The following is a 15,276-nucleotide window of genomic DNA, read 5'->3' as shown; positions in this document are numbered from 1 at the left end:
TTAGCATCGTTCAACGTTTTGACAACTCACATTTATTTCCTTTGATGGTGCACTCGAGTACAAAACTTCATAATCGTATGGTTTTTATGGTGAGTCAACATGCAGTCCCTTCGAAGTATTGAGTGGTGCTGTGGTAGAGTGAAGGACTATCAATCATAAGATCCATAAATCGAATCCAGTTTTATATTTTTGTTTTATTTTTTTTCCGCTGTAGTATTTTGTAACATTATTGCAATTTCACTGCAATCGAAGGATGTTTCCATAGGCTCCACCATTTGCGCTTTTTAGATTGCAAGAGAGCTATCTTTGATGGCACATATGCAAAGATTGTTTCTTTCCGAATAGTTGCAACACAGTGAAATGTTCAGTAGTGAAACAAGTTGTGCTGCTTGGGAATCCTCCTTTCAAGAGGCCTGGAAGCCTCTTTTCAATAGGCCTGGAAGCCTCTTTTCAATAGGCCTGGAAGCCTCTTTTTAATAGGCCTGGAAGCCTCTTTTCAAGAGGCCTGGAAGCCTCCTTTCAAGAGGCCTGGAGTCTCCTTTCAAGAGGTCTGGAGTCTCCTTTCAAGAGGCCTGGAGTCTCCTTTCAAGAGGCCTGGAAGCCTCCTTTCAAGAGGTCTGGAAGCCTCCTTTCAAGAGGCCTGGAAGCCTCCTTTCAAGAGGCCTGGAAGCCTCCTTTCAAGAGGCCTGGAAGCCTCCTTTCAAGAGGCCTGGAAGCCTCCTTTCAAGAGGCCTGGAAGCCTCCTTTCAAGAGGCCTGGAAGCCTCCTTTCAAGAGGCCTGGAAGCCTCCTTTCAAGAGGCCTGGAAGCCTCCTTTCAAGAGGCCTGGAAGCCTCCTTTCAAGAGGTCTGGAAGCCTCCTTTCAAAAGGCCTGGAAGCCTCCTTTCAAGAGGCCTGGAAGCCTCCTTTCAAGAGGCCTGGAAGCCTCCTTTCAAGAGGCCTGGAAGCCTCCTTTCAAGAGGCCTGGAAGCCTCCTTTCAAGAGGCCTGGAAGCCTTCTTTCAAGAGGCCTGGAAGCCTCCTTTCAAGAGGCCTGGAAGCCTCCTTTCAAGAGGCCTGGAAGCCTCCTTTCAAGAGGCCTGGAAGCCTTCTTTCAAGAGGCCTGGAAGCCTCCTTTCAAGAGGCCTGGAAGCCTCCTTTCAAGAGGCCTGGAAGCCTCCTTTCAAGAGGCCTGGAAGCCTCCTTTCAAGAGGCCTGGAAGCCTCCTTTCAAGAGGCCTGGAAGCCTCCTTTCAAGAGGCCTGGAAGCCTCCTTTCAAGAGGCCTGGAAGCCTCCTTTCAAGAGGCCTGGAAGCCTCCTTTCAAGAGGCCTGGAAGCCTCCTTTCAAGAGGCCTGGAAGCCTCCTTTCAAGAGGCCTGGAAGCCTCCTTTCAAGAGGCCTGGAAGCCTCCTTTCAAGAGGCCTGGAAGCCTCCTTTCAAGAGGCCTGGAAGCCTCCTTTCAAGAGGCCTGGAAGCCTCCTTTCAAGAGGCCTGGAAGCCTCCTTTCAAGAGGCCTGGAAGCCTCCTTTCAAGAGGCCTGGAAGCCTCCTTTCAAGAGGCCTGGAAGCCTCCTTTCAAGAGGCCTGGAAGCCTCCTTTCAAGAGGCCTGGAAGCCTCCTTTCAAGAGGCCTGGAAGCCTCCTTTCAAGAGGCCTTGAAGCCTCCTTTCAAGAGGCCTGGAAGCCTCCTTTCAAGAGGCCTGGAAGCCTCCTTTCAAGAGGCCTGGAAGCCTCCTTTCAAGAGGCCTGGAAGCCTCCTTTCAAGAGGCCTGGAAGCCTCCTTTCAAGAGGCCTGGAAGCCTCCTTTCAAGAGGCCTGGAAGCCTCCTTTCAAGAGGCCTGGAAGCCTCCTTTCAAGAGGCCTGGAAGCCTCCTTTCAAGAGGCCTGGAAGCCTCCTTTCAAGAGGCCTGGAAGCCTCCTTTCAAGAGGCCTGGAAGCCTCCTTTCAAGAGGCCTGGAAGCCTCCTTTCAAGAGGCCTGGAAGCCTCCTTTCAAGAGGCCTGGAAGCCTCCTTTCAAGAGGCCTGGAAGCCTCCTTTCAAGAGGCCTGGAAGCCTCCTTTCAAGAGGCCTGGAAGCCTCCTTTCAAGAGGCCTGGAAGCCTCCTTTCAAGAGGCCTGGAAGCCTCCTTTCAAGAGGCCTGGAAGCCTCCTTTCAAGAGGCCTGGAAGCCTCCTTTCAAGAGGCCTGGAAGCCTCCTTTCAAGAGGCCTGGAAGCCTCCTTTCAAGAGGCCTGGAAGCCTCCTTTCAAGAGGCCTGGAAGCCTCCTTTCAAGAGGCCTGGAAGCCTCCTTTCAAGAGGTCTGGAAGCCTCCTTTCAAGAGGCCTGGAAGCCTCCTTTCAAGAGGCCTGGAAGCCTCCTTTCAAGAGGCCCTGGAAGCCTTCTTTCAAGAGGCCTGGAAGCCTCCTTTCAAGAGGCCTGGAAGCCTCCTTTCAAGAGGCCTGGAAGCCTCCTTTCAAGAGGCCTGGAAGCCTCCTTTCAAGAGGCCTGGAAGCCTCCTTTCAAGAGGCCTGGAAGCCTCCTTTCAAGAGGCCTGGAAGCCTCCTTTCAAGAGGCCTGGAAGCCTCCTTTCAAGAGGCCTGGAAGCCTCCTTTCAAGAGGCCTGGAAGCCTCCTTTCAAGAGGCCTGGAAGCCTCCTTTCAAGAGGCCTGGAAGCCTCCTTTCAAGAGGCCTGGAAGCCTCCTTTCAAGAGGCCTGGAAGCCTCCTTTCAAGAGGCCTGGAAGCCTCCTTTCAAGAGGCCTGGAAGCCTCCTTTCAAGAGGCCTGGAAGCCTCCTTTCAAGAGGCCTGGAAGCCTCCTTTCAAGAGGCCTGGAAGCCTCCTTTCAAGAGGCCTGGAAGCCTCCTTTCAAGAGGCCTGGAAGCCTCCTTTCAAGAGGCCTGGAAGCCTCCTTTCAAGAGGCCTGGAAGCCTCCTTTCGAAAGGCCTGGAAGCCTCCTTTCAAGAGGCCTGGAAGCCTCCTTTCAAGAGGCCTGGAAGCCTCCTTTCAAGAGGCCTGGAAGCCTCCTTTCAAGAGGCCTGGAAGCCTCCTTTCAAGAGGCATGGAAGCCTTCTTTCAAGAGGCCTGGAAGCCTCCTTTCAAGAGGCCTGGAAGCCTCCTTTCAAGAGGCCTGGAAGCCTCCTTTCAAGAGGCCTGGAAGCCTCCTTTCAAGAGGCCTGGAAGCCTCCTTTCAAGAGGCCTGGAAGCCTCCTTTCAAGAGGCCTGGAAGCCTCCTTTCAAGAGGCCTGGAAGCCTCCTTTCAAGAGGCCTGGAAGCCTCCTTTCAAGAGGCCTGGAAGCCTCCTTTCAAGAGGCCTGGAAGCCTCCTTTCAAGAGGCCTGGAAGCCTCCTTTCAAGAGGCCTGGAAGCCTCCTTTCAAGAGGCCTGGAAGCCTCCTTTCAAGAGGCCTGGAAGCCTCCTTTCAAGAGGCCTGGAAGCCTCCTTTCAAGAGGCCTGGAAGCCTCCTTTCAAGAGGCCTGGAAGCCTCCTTTCAAGAGGCCTGGAAGCCTCCTTTCAAGAGGCCTGGAAGCCTCCTTTCAAGAGGCCTGGAAGCCTCCTTTCAAGAGGCCTGGAAGCCTCCTTTCAAGAGGCCTGGAAGCCTCCTTTCAAGAGGCCTGGAAGCCTCCTTTCAAGAGGCCTGGAAGCCTCCTTTCAAGAGGCCTGGAAGCCTCCTTTCAAGAGGCCTGGAAGCCTCCTTTCAAGAGGCCTGGAAGCCTCCTTTCAAGAGGCCTGGAAGCCTCCTTTCAAGAGGCCTGGAAGCCTCCTTTCAAGAGGTCTGGAAGCCTCCTTTCAAGAGGCCTGGAAGCCTCCTTTCAAGAGGCCTTGAAGCCTCCTTTCAAGAGGCCTGGAAGCCTCCTTTCAAGAGGCCTTGAAGCCTCCTTTCAAGAGGCCTGGAAGCCTCCTTTCAAGAGGCCTGGAAGCCTCCTTTCAAGAGGCCTGGAAGCCTCCTTTCAAGAGGCCTGGAAGCCTCCTTTCAAGAGGCCTGGAAGCCTCCTTTCAAGAGGCCTGGAAGCCTCCTTTCAAGAGGCCTGGAAGCCTCCTTTCAAGAGGCCTGGAAGCCTCCTTTCAAGAGGCCTGGAAGCCTCCTTTCAAGAGGCCTGGAAGCCTCCTTTCAAGAGGCCTGGAAGCCTCCTTTCAAGAGGCCTGGAAGCCTCCTTTCAAGAGGGCCTGGAAGCCTCCTTTCAAGAGGCCTGGAAGCCTCCTTTCAAGAGGCCTGGAAGCCTCCTTTCAAGAGGCCTGGAAGCCTCCTTTCAAGAGGCCTGGAAGCCTCCTTTCAAGAGGCCTGGAAGCCTCCTTTCAAGAGGCCTGGAAGCCTCCTTTCAAGAGGCCTGGAAGCCTCCTTTCAAGAGGCCTGGAAGCCTCCTTTCAAGAGGCCTGGAAGCCTCCTTTCAAGAGGCCTGGAAGCCTCCTTTCAAGAGGCCTGGAAGCCTCCTTTCAAGAGGCCTGGAAGCCTCCTTTCAAGAGGCCTGGAAGCCTCCTTTCAAGAGGCCTGGAAGCCTCCTTTCAAGAGGCCTGGAAGCCTCCTTTCAAGAGGCCTGGAAGCCTCCTTTCAAGAGGCCTGGAAGCCTCCTTTCAAGAGGCCTGGAAGCCTCCTTTCAAGAGGCCTGGAAGCCTCCTTTCAAGAGGCCTGGAAGCCTCCTTTCAAGAGGCCTGGAAGCCTCCTTTCAAGAGGCCTGGAAGCCTCCTTTCAAGAGGCCTGGAAGCCTCCTTTCAAGAGGCCTGGAAGCCTCCTTTCAAGAGGCCTGGAAGCCTCCTTTCAAGAGGCCTGGAAGCCTCCTTTCAAGAGGCCTGGAAGCCTCCTTTTAAGAGGCCTGGAAGCCTCCTTTCAAGAGGCCTGGAAGCCTCCTTTCAAGAGGCCTGGAAGCCTCTTTTCAAGAGGCCTGGAAGCCTCCTTTCAAGAGGCCTGGAAGCCTCCTTTCAAGAGCCTGGAAGCCCCCTTTCAAGAGGCCTGGAAGCCTCTTTTCAAGAGGCCTGGAAGCCTCTTTCAAGAGGCCTGAAAGCCTCCTTTCAAGAGGCCTGAAAGCCTCCTTTCAAGAGGCCTGGAAGCCTCCTTTCAAGAGGCCTGGAAGCCTCATTTCAAGAGGCCTGGAAGCCTCCTTTCCAAAGGCTCGGAACGCTCCATTCAAGAGTCTAGGAAGCTTCTCTACAAGAGGTTCAGAAGCCTTTTATCAAGACGCTCGAAAGCCTGCTTTCAAGAAACCCGAAAGCCTCGTGTTAAGAAGCCTGAAAGCTTCTTTTCAAGAGGCTCGGAAGCCTTCTTTCAAAAAGCTCAAAAGGCTCCTTTCAAGAGATTCGGAAGGTTCTTTACAAAAGGCTCGAAAGCCTGCTTCTTAGTGGTTCGTAAGCCTCCTTTTAAGAGGCCCGAAAGCCTACTTTCAAGAGGCCCAGAAGCCTACTTTTAAGAGGCTCGGAAGCTTTTTTTTTAAAGGCGTTTTTTCAAACGACTTGAAATGTTCCTTTCAAAAGCTTCGGTAAGCTCTTTTCAAGAGGATCGGAATTCTACCTTCAAGAGGCTCGGAAGCGTACTTTCAAGAGGCTTTGAAGTGTCCTTTCAATATGCAAAGCCTCTCAACAAGATGCGTGGAAGCCTACTTTCAAGAGATTCAGAAGATCCATACAAGAGGCTCGGAAGTCTCCCTTCAAATGGTTCGAAATTAATCTTTTAAGAGGCTTGGAAGCCTCTTGGAAGAGGGGGTACCTCAATTAATGCAAAAGTTCGAAGGGGTACATCTCAAGAAAAAGGTTGAGAACCGCTGCAATAGAAGATTGCAACGATTTTTGTCTAAAATTGAAAATTATTTTGTTGGACATTTGTTGTAATGTCTCAATATTAGAAATTCTATGAAGTTCATTGGTACTATACCAGGCAACTTTAGAATCTATTTTAAAATTTTATTTTGAATCCTCTGCAGTGCCTTCTTTCTGGTATTGCTGTTCATATTGGTACAGCATACAACATGGCTGGCCTAAAAATTTGTTTGTAAATCAGAAGTTTGTTCCTAAGACAAAGTTCTGATTTATAAGTGGATATAGACACTTATAGGTCTCCACTAGCCTTGCGAGCAAAGGCGTAGGATTGCCAATACGGAGATGGCGAATTCGAATCTCGCTCCGGTCTAGAATGTTTTCGGGTTGGAAACTTTGTACTTGCCACACAAGATACATACTCATGCAATGACGGGCATAGAAAAGCTTTCAAATAATAACTGAAGAAATGCTAATAGAATAGAGTTGAAAGCAGGCCAATTTCCAGTTGGAATGTAGAGCCATAGAAGAAGAAGAAGACACTTAATATATTTGTTACATTTGGCTTGAATGCCTTCAATGTGACTTTTAAAAGTTAATTTTTGATCTAGCAGAAGTCCTAAATATTTAGCTTCGCTAGACCATTTATTGGAACCCAATTCATAGTGACAATATGTCTGCTAGAAGGTTTCAAATAAGAAGCTCTCGGCTTAGGTGGGAAAATTATAAGCTGAGTTTTCGAAGCATTCGGGGAGATTTTCCATTTTTGCAAGTGGAAAAACTATCCAAACTTTTTTGCAATCTACTACAAATTACACGAAGGCTTCGCCCTTTGGCTGAAAGGACGGTGTCATCTGCAAACAAAGATTTTTGACACCCTGGTGGTAAATCAGGTAAGTCAGAAGTAAAAAATTTACACAATATGGGCCCCAGTATGCTGCCTTGGGGAGCACCAGCTCTTACAGGTAATCTGTCAGATTTAGAATTCTGGTAGTTTATCTGTAGTGAGCAATCTGATAGATAATTCTGAATCAATTTAATAATGTACAGAGAAAAATTAAAATTCATCAATTTTACATTCAAACCTTCATGCCAAACACTGTCAAATGCTTTCTCTATATCAAGAAGAGCAACTCCAGTCGAATATCCTTCAAATTTGTTGAGTCGAATTAAGTTCGTAACTCTTAATATCTGATGCGTGGTTGAATGCCCATGGCGAAAACCAAATTGCACATCAGCAAAAATAGAATTGTTATTAATATGAACCATGAACCTAGAAGCCTCAGCTGGATTTTTGTCCGGCTTCAAAATTGGAACAACTTTGGTGTTTTTCCATTTATCTGGGAAGTATGCCAATTAAACACATTTGTTAAATAAATTAACCAAAAAAGATAAAGACTGAGAGCTGAGAGTTTTTTGATAAGTATGTAGAAAATATCATCATCACCCGGGGCTTTCATATTTTTAAATTTTCTAGTAATAGATCTCACTTCATTAAGGTGGCCAGACGTCCCGCGTTTCGCGGGACAGTCCCGCATTTTCGCCATTTGTCCCGCGCTGAAAAGAGTCCCTCGAAATGTCCCGCGTTTCACTTATTTCAAAATAATGTCCCGCGAAATAAAGAAATATGTTAAAAATAGCAGTAATTTAGTAAACGTTCTCCAAGAACTTATAAGATTTTGAAATTTATTATATTTATTAATGGTTTTCGATTTTCGATTTTCGTCACATACAAAGCATCGCTCCAGAGGCTTGATGAGTAGTCTTTCACCCAACGCCACGGCCACACTCGCATGTGGTTTAAACAAATTTGTTTAGCTCTCCTTACTCTGTTTGTTACTGATGATAATTTTATTTAAGATGTAAGAAATATAATTTGGACGCAGAAAAGAGGTTTCTCCAAGGGTTTCTCATATTGTCATCAACGTCATTTGTATCTTTCCGTCTCCCACAAAATTATAACTGTGGTAGTGCACCGCCGAGCGGCAGCACAAGCACTCACTTAAAACACGTGTTTGTTGATTTCCAATTTCATTTCATCCTAAACTCTAGCGAGTTTGAGGAATTTTGACTAGCCTGCTTTGGTGTATTTTAGGGATCCTAGGCAAATCCTCATGGACACGAGAACGAGGAAAGAGGTTTATTTGGATACCTACTAAAAAAGCTGTAGTAAGTAAAATGGAAGGTTTGAACGTGCTATTGAGGAATATTTTACTCAATCTGCAACAATAACAATACTTTTGAAGTGAAGAACTAGAATCATTTCAAAAATTCACAGAAATAATAAATTTTCGAGATTTTTCGGCTATACAGTCTGATTTATTGGAAAAATTTTAAATTTTGTCCAACGTTTCGGTATCAGGTTCGATGTCTTCTTCAGGGAAAAAATGTTTTTGCTCTTTGTAACGGAACGCCTATCATACTTAACAAAAAGCGATCATTTTTTTCTTCTGGAAGAAAACATCGAACCCGATGACGAAACGCTAGACAAAAATTTAAAAATATGTTCTAATAAATCAGGCTGCATAGCCGAAAAATCTCGAAAATCAACACTACAGTAGAAGTAAACAACTAGAAATAATAAAAAAAAACTCAACTTAATTCACCGAGTAATGATATTGCCTTTCAAGCATTTAGCCAAGACACCAACCTTATATGGTGCTATTATGGTTAAATGTACCATTTTCTTCATAACTTTTAAACACAACGTTCGATCGTTATAAAATTCGATAGTGATCAACAAGGCTTTGTCCCCTATCGGAACTTGTTGCGAGAAAATCGGTTAAGAATTACTATATGAAAAGTTGTCTAATGTTTTTCGTAGCTTTTGTGCACACATACACACACACATACACACATACATACACACGGACAGACAGACATTTGCTCAGCTCGTCAAGCTGATTCGATTGGTATATAACACTTTGGGTCTTTGAGGCTTCTATAAAAAGTTCGTTTTCGGAGTGAAATGATAGCCTTTCGGTACAACTTTGTTGTACGAGAAAGGCAAAAACCATTTTAATTCATCGAATAGTGATGCTGCCTTTCTAGCATTTAGTCAAGACACCAACCTTATATGGGGCGTATGTGGTACGATGTACTATTTTCTTCATAACTTTTAAACACAACGTCGATCGTTATCAAATTCAATAGTGTCTGTCTGTCCGTGTGTATGTGTCTGCACAAAAGCTAAGAAAAACATTAGACAACTTTCCATATAGTAATTCTTAGCCGGTTTTCTCGCAACAATTTTCATTCGACAGGGGGCGAAGCCTTGTTGATCACTATTGAATTTTAAAGCGATCGACCTTTGCGTTTGAAAGTTATAAAGAAAATGGTACATCGAACCATATCAACGCCATATAAGGTTGATGTCTTGGCTAAATGCGAGAAAGGCAGCATCACCACTCGGTGAATTAAGTTGGGTTTTTTGTGTAGGCATTATGAGCAAATTTGAGCGCTCTGCCTAATTGCATAATTGCAAAACGAATAATACGATCACTTCGAATGTTAGTTAAACGAATCATGTAATCAATACAAATAAGTTTAGCCATCAGCATCTCGCACCGTTGTAAAAAGTTGAACAGAATCATTCACAACAGAGGTGGGATTGTGTGATTGATCCAGGGCCAAGTGAGTCCCAGAGGGGTTTATCAAATTTGAAAGTTTTGACTTTTTGAATAAGAACAAGGATTTTAAAAAAAATTGTCCCGCACTGGCACAAAATATATCTGGTCACATTACACTTCATCAAAATTGGTTCCCAACGAAGAGTCAAAAACATTATCTTTATTGAGAATGTATTCGAACCTCCGCGTGACCTGATCTTCAATTGGACTAGTGAGACCTAGACTAAAATTATGGGCACTCTCGAACAGCTGAGCAAGTTTTTGAGCCTTTTCGCCATTTGTTAATAAAATTTTATTTCCCTCTCTAAGCGCTGGAACTGGCTTTTGAGGTTTTTTAAGAATTTTCGTTAATTTCCAAAAGGGTTTTGAACTGGGATTCAACTTCGAGACATTATTCTCAGAATAGCGGAACGTTTTTTAATTTCTTTTTGCAAATCTCGCCAAAGAACTTTCAACGCAGGATCGCGAGGATCGGAGATCACAAGTTCAATACTCACGCTTCCACGGGTCTTCCGATGACAATTGACCGTTAGCTAAGGGTTGCGTACTTAGCTGGTAATGTAGCCTGGGCACTGTTGTCCTTCTGACATCAGCTAGAGTGAGAGGGTGCGTCCTGTGGGGTCTGCCTGGGATGTGGTGGAGTTCGACAGTGGGCTCTGTTGAACTTCTATAAAAAGCTGCATGTGTCCTCAAGCAGGCCCTATCAAAGCAACCGTGTACCGCTCAAAGCGCATTAGCCTAGTCCTAGTGTTGGGTGGGACTTTGAAATGGGTGGAAATTTGACCCGACTGATCAAGCGTCTGTTCACCAAGGAGGTGCGGCTCCAACAGCGTCTGTTCTGGCATCCAGCGACTGAGTATGAAATGCTATTCCCCGGAAGCTATACCTAAGATGGCAGCCCCATCCCGGTGGATAGAGAACCTTGGGCCAACAACCTACTGTTCCCGAAACATCAATTTGTTCGAGAATCCGATAATGAAAGAAAACGGACTAATTTTACGGCGACGACTCTTAGCGCGAAACAACGGACACGAATACGTTTTAACCCAAGCCCAGCAGGGTAAATTGGCATAACTTGCCAATGAGGCACACCGCATGAAGCTTGAGATCCTGGGACTGAGTGAAGTCCGTTGGCCAAACTTTGGAGAACACAGAACGTCGTCGGGACAAGTTCTGCTATACTCTGGTTTACGAGGTGAACACGCTCCCCGGTATCGCGGAGTTGGCTTCCTACTAAGCGCTCAGGCACACTCTGCGCTTATGAAGTGCGAACCTATAAGTGAAAGGATAATCGTTGCCAAATTTAGAACACGGGTCCGAAACCTTACTATAATCCAATGTTATGCGCCAACCGATGCTGCCGATCTGCAAGACAAAGAGTCAGTCAACTCAATACCGCCGTAGATAGAATCCCGAAGGGTGATATCAAGATCTGTTTGGGCGACTTCAATGCGAAGATCGGATGCGACAACTCGAACCATGAGCGCATTATGGAACGCCATGGTCTCGGAGAAATGAGCGAAAACGGAGAGCTGTTCGCAGAATTTTGTGGTAATAACGACATGGTGATCGGGGGATCGCTCTTCCCTCATCGACTGGTACACAAGGTCACGTGGGTCTCCCGTGACGGCTTTACAGAAAATCAAATCGACCACATCTGAAAACGGAGCCTACGGAGAGTACGGAATAAACGTAGTGCCGATATCGCGTCTGATCATCACCTCCTCATCGGCGAAATACGCCTGCGCATTGCGCGGATTCGTCGGCAGGAGGAAAGAGTTGGACGACGATTCAACACACACCGACTGGAAGATGCCACGGTGAAACGGTCCTTTGTTGAAGCACTGGAACTGCGCACCCAGAGAAAACAATGGATCACCGATGAGACCTGTAGGAAGATAGAGGAGCGAAGAGAAGCCAAAGCCGCGATAGAACGATCAAAAACCAGAGGAGCCAAAGTCTTAGCCCGTCAACGATACGCAGCTCTTGAGAAGGAAGTAACCGACCGACCCAACTGACCAGCTGAAACGCTGGTTCGAGCACTTCGAACATTTTTTTCAAGTGCCATCCAGGTCATCACCACTTCGGCATGATCTGCCTAGGATTCGACGTATAACACGCATCAATACCAAAGCCCCATCACTGCTAGAGATTCAAACAGCCATACAAAGCATGAAATCGAAAAAAGCCCCAGGGGTCGATCGCATATCAGCCGAGATGCTCAAAGCTGACCCCATGACATCCGCTCAACTACTGCATCGTTTATTTCGTAATATATGGGACACCGCAACTTTCCCGGTCGACTGGATGCAAGGTAGCTTAGTGAAGGTGCCCAAAAAGGGTGACCTAACTGTATGACTGTAACTGGCGAGGCATTATGTTGCTGTGTACCGTTCTCAAAGTTCTGTGCAAAATTATCCTAGCCCGGATTCAGGAGAAGATCGATGCGACTCTCCGGCGGCAGCAGGCCGGAAGATCCTGTGTGGACCATATTGTCACGCTCCGTATCATTCTGGAGCAGGTCAACGAATTCCAAGAGTCCCTTTACTTGGTATTCATTGACTACGAAAAAGCTTTCGAGTGTCTCAATCACGAGAATATGTGGGGCACCCTGAGACTCGCCCTGAGACGCAACGGGGTTCCTAAAAAAAATATCGGCCTCATCGAGGCACAGTACGAGGCCTTCTCGTGTAGAGTGCACAATGGGGTCTTGTCCGACCCTATCCGGGTCGTAGCTGGTGTGAGGCAAGGATGTATTCTATCACCGTTACTGTTCCTCATCGTAATCGACGAGATTCTGGTACAGTAGAAGTTCGATAACTGCAAGTCATTTAACTGCAATGCTTTTTAACTGAAATTCGATAGTTGCAACAGTTTTGCAGTTATCGGACCGCTAAACTCCAAACTGATGTCAAACTCAATGACAGCTGCATTGCGCTGCACATTAAGATGCACTTTTATTGCATCTGACGTCGATTGACAACCGTTTAACGTCTAGAATGCGTTGCAGTTATCGAACGGCATTCGTTAACTGAAAAGTAAACATGTTGCAGTTATCGAATGGCTACTGTAGATGCGATTGACCATGGAGCACCTAAACGAATTCGAATTGGCTGATGACGTTACACTTCTCGCTCAACGGCGCTCTGATATGCAGAGTAAGCTCAACGACCTTGCCGAGCGCTCCTCTTCGGCAGGTTTAGTCATCAACGTCAACAAAACCAAATCGTTGGATGTAAACACGGTGACCCCTTTCAGTTTCACAGTAGCCGGGCAACCAGTGGAGAATGTTGAAAGCTTCCAATAGGTAGCCAAATGGCGTCCGACGGCGGTACCAAGATCGACATAGGCGCACTGATCAAGAAAGCAAGGGCTGCCTTTGCGAGTTTAAGAAATATCTTGAAAAAACAGGCAGATAAGTGAACGCACCAAATTACGAATTTTCGACTCTAACGTGAAATCTGTGCTGTTATACGCTAGCGAAACATGGTGTGTATCAGTGGAGAACACTCAACGGCTGCAGGTGTTCATTCACAGATGCCTGCGGTATATAATTCGGGCCTGGTGGCCTAATAACTGGATCTCAAACAACGAGATCCATCGTCGTTGTCACCAGAGGCCGATAGCAACAGAAATTCAGAATCGGAAGTGGGGCAGGGTCGGACACACTCTACGTACACACTTAAAATAAATCGCCGAATTCGGTAAAATTTTACCGAAATCTCAACAGCAGAACTGTTCGGTAAATAATTTAACTGATTTTCGGTGATTTTGACAGTTGAGCAATGGAAAAAATTACAAACAAATCTGTAAAATAAATTACCGAACAGTTCTGCTGTTGAGATTTCGGTAAAATTTACCGAATACGGTGAAATGAGGTAAGTGTGTAGGGGCGGAAACGAAGTCTGTAAACAAGCATTAGACTGGAACCCAGGGGGACATCGCAGCAGAGGCAGACCCAGAGGTTCATGGCGGCGAAGCCTCAATAAAGAAATAAAAGAAGAAGACCAAAATCTAACCTGGCAACAGGTTAAAGCGATAGCCAGGCAACGCTCTGGATGGAGATCTTTTAAGTCGGCCTTTTGCCCCACCGGAGGTGTACAGGATCCATAAGTAAAAACGCAGAATAATCCACCTAGCGGTGATGGTGCCTTTGTCGTGTATTATAAAATGTAACAAGAAAAGCACATAATAAGAGAGGTCAAAATTGCACATTAGGGAGATAGGGTTTCTTACCCCATTCCCGGCCTAACATGCGGACGACTACATACATTGTTTAATTGATATTTCCCAAGTAACCAAAAGCTCCTTTAAGAGTACGTTTTTCGCTTAATCAGCTTCACAGAGCTGCTTAAGCGACAAACGTACTCTTAAAGGAACTTTTGGTTACTTGGGTTATGACAAGGAGCAACATTTCCCGAATTTTATGGGCCGTATAATACTGCAATGGGGTTCACCTTTGTTGAAAAAACCGATTGAAAAAGCTTTTATTTGATTTAAGGTCACTCCTGACGGAATCCAATTTTCAAAGTACTCACGTTTTCAAGGGCACACCATTCGATACGGAAGCAACGCACAACTGTCATTTTTATTTTTTCAGCTTTGCTGCGTCGCAGCATGCGTGAAACTTTGAAATTTTAATTTACAATTTCTAATTACAATATAACTATGCTTTTCCAGAACCATAGTCTGAAAGACTGGTGGTCTGGGCACACTGCTTTGTGCAAACTTTTGTATTTAAATTTGCTATCCGTTTTGATAGCCGCCTTTTGTTCGTTGCTTCGATGAAATCCGATTCAGTCGTTGAGCTAGATGCTGATGCTTTGTCGTCGTTGTCATCATCCTCGTTATAGACTAACGCAAATTAACTCCCCCAAGAAATTATGACGTTTGAGCGGGTCGCATAATGAACGCAAAATGAATTTTTGTTTGAAAAGACGACCCGCTCAAATGTCAAAATCCATCGGGTGAGTGAATTTCATGAACTCCTGCACAGGTCTATTGTCTTCTGCTGCAGCAGACCGCACGGGGCAGAAGTAGATGGATTGGGATGATTGTTGTTCATCGACGTCAGAGAATACTTTTTCGTTTGGTGGTGGTGGATCTGTTTGTGATGTTTCGATTTTGTATTGTACGGCAAAGTCCGAACATTTTTGTTGGGGATGAACGAGTTTAGAACATCGTTTACATGTTTTTGGCTGATTTGGATGAGTCACCAAGCAAACATCTTTTCCGAATGTGATGTACGACGGTATAGGCTGTTTAAGCCTCATCTGCAGCACTCGTACTCCGTTTGGAACGCCGGGGAAGTAGTGTTTCCAGCGCTCGCTTTGAATGGACATCACATCGCCAAACTTCCTCATGAATTCACCTACAGAGGCGTGAGGTGTGGAAGGGGGAAGATCGTGCACTCGCACAGTCACTGCCTCGCTATCCACATACACAGGAATCTTGAACCGTTTCTCGTTGCTGATGAAAAGACGTTTTATATTATTGTGGATTTACTCGATATCAAGATTTTCCCGATTACTTGTACGGCTACTCAGAGTAAGCGCAAAAAATCGAGGGGAACGGCAATGTTAATGGGTCGTATGAATAAAAAGTAGTAAAACTCAGCGCTTGTAGTATCTACTCAAAAATAAAGTCCACAGAGAAAACTACATGTTTGATATGAATAAAAACATTTTCGAACTTATGGCATATGCTACATTCGAACTTAGCCTTTACTACAGTTTACTACCATTTACTACACGGAGAAACGTCAAAACAAAATAGACCCCATGATGACGATGATGATTTCATTTTTTTTTTGCGGCTAATCAACAAAAGACATGTCTGTTTTGTTTGTTTTCCCTAAATTGGACTTCTATTTTCAAGAACAAAGCCGATTCTGATGAATAATCTGCATTTGGAACATGAGTAGCAACGTCTTGAGCAGACTACAAGAAATCAGT

The 15,276-nt window shown here is 45.9% G+C and overlaps 1 protein-coding gene across 2 annotated transcripts in view; it reads right to left on the bottom strand.

The window, feature by feature from the left end:
* LOC134224819 (mucin-2) overlaps positions 1 to 15,276 on the bottom strand; it is a 261,218-nt gene that overhangs the window by 237,307 nt on the left and 8,635 nt on the right. Inside the window, exon 1 of one of the 2 annotated variants that reach the window (XM_062704411.1) lies at positions 9,820 to 9,915. The exons of the other annotated variant lie outside the window; for it this stretch is intronic. The gene's annotated coding sequence lies outside the window, so the exon portion shown is untranslated. Of the gene's footprint in view, positions 1 to 9,819; positions 9,916 to 15,276 lie in introns of those variants that run through there. 2 annotated transcript variants of the gene reach the window in all.

The sequence above is a fragment of the Armigeres subalbatus genome, chromosome 3, assembly GCF_024139115.2.
Source record: "Armigeres subalbatus isolate Guangzhou_Male chromosome 3, GZ_Asu_2, whole genome shotgun sequence".
In the NCBI taxonomy this organism is placed as follows: Eukaryota; Metazoa; Arthropoda; class Insecta; order Diptera; family Culicidae; genus Armigeres; species Armigeres subalbatus.
The sequence above is the reverse complement of the archived record's forward strand: the minus strand, read 5'-3'. Positions and strand labels throughout refer to the sequence as shown.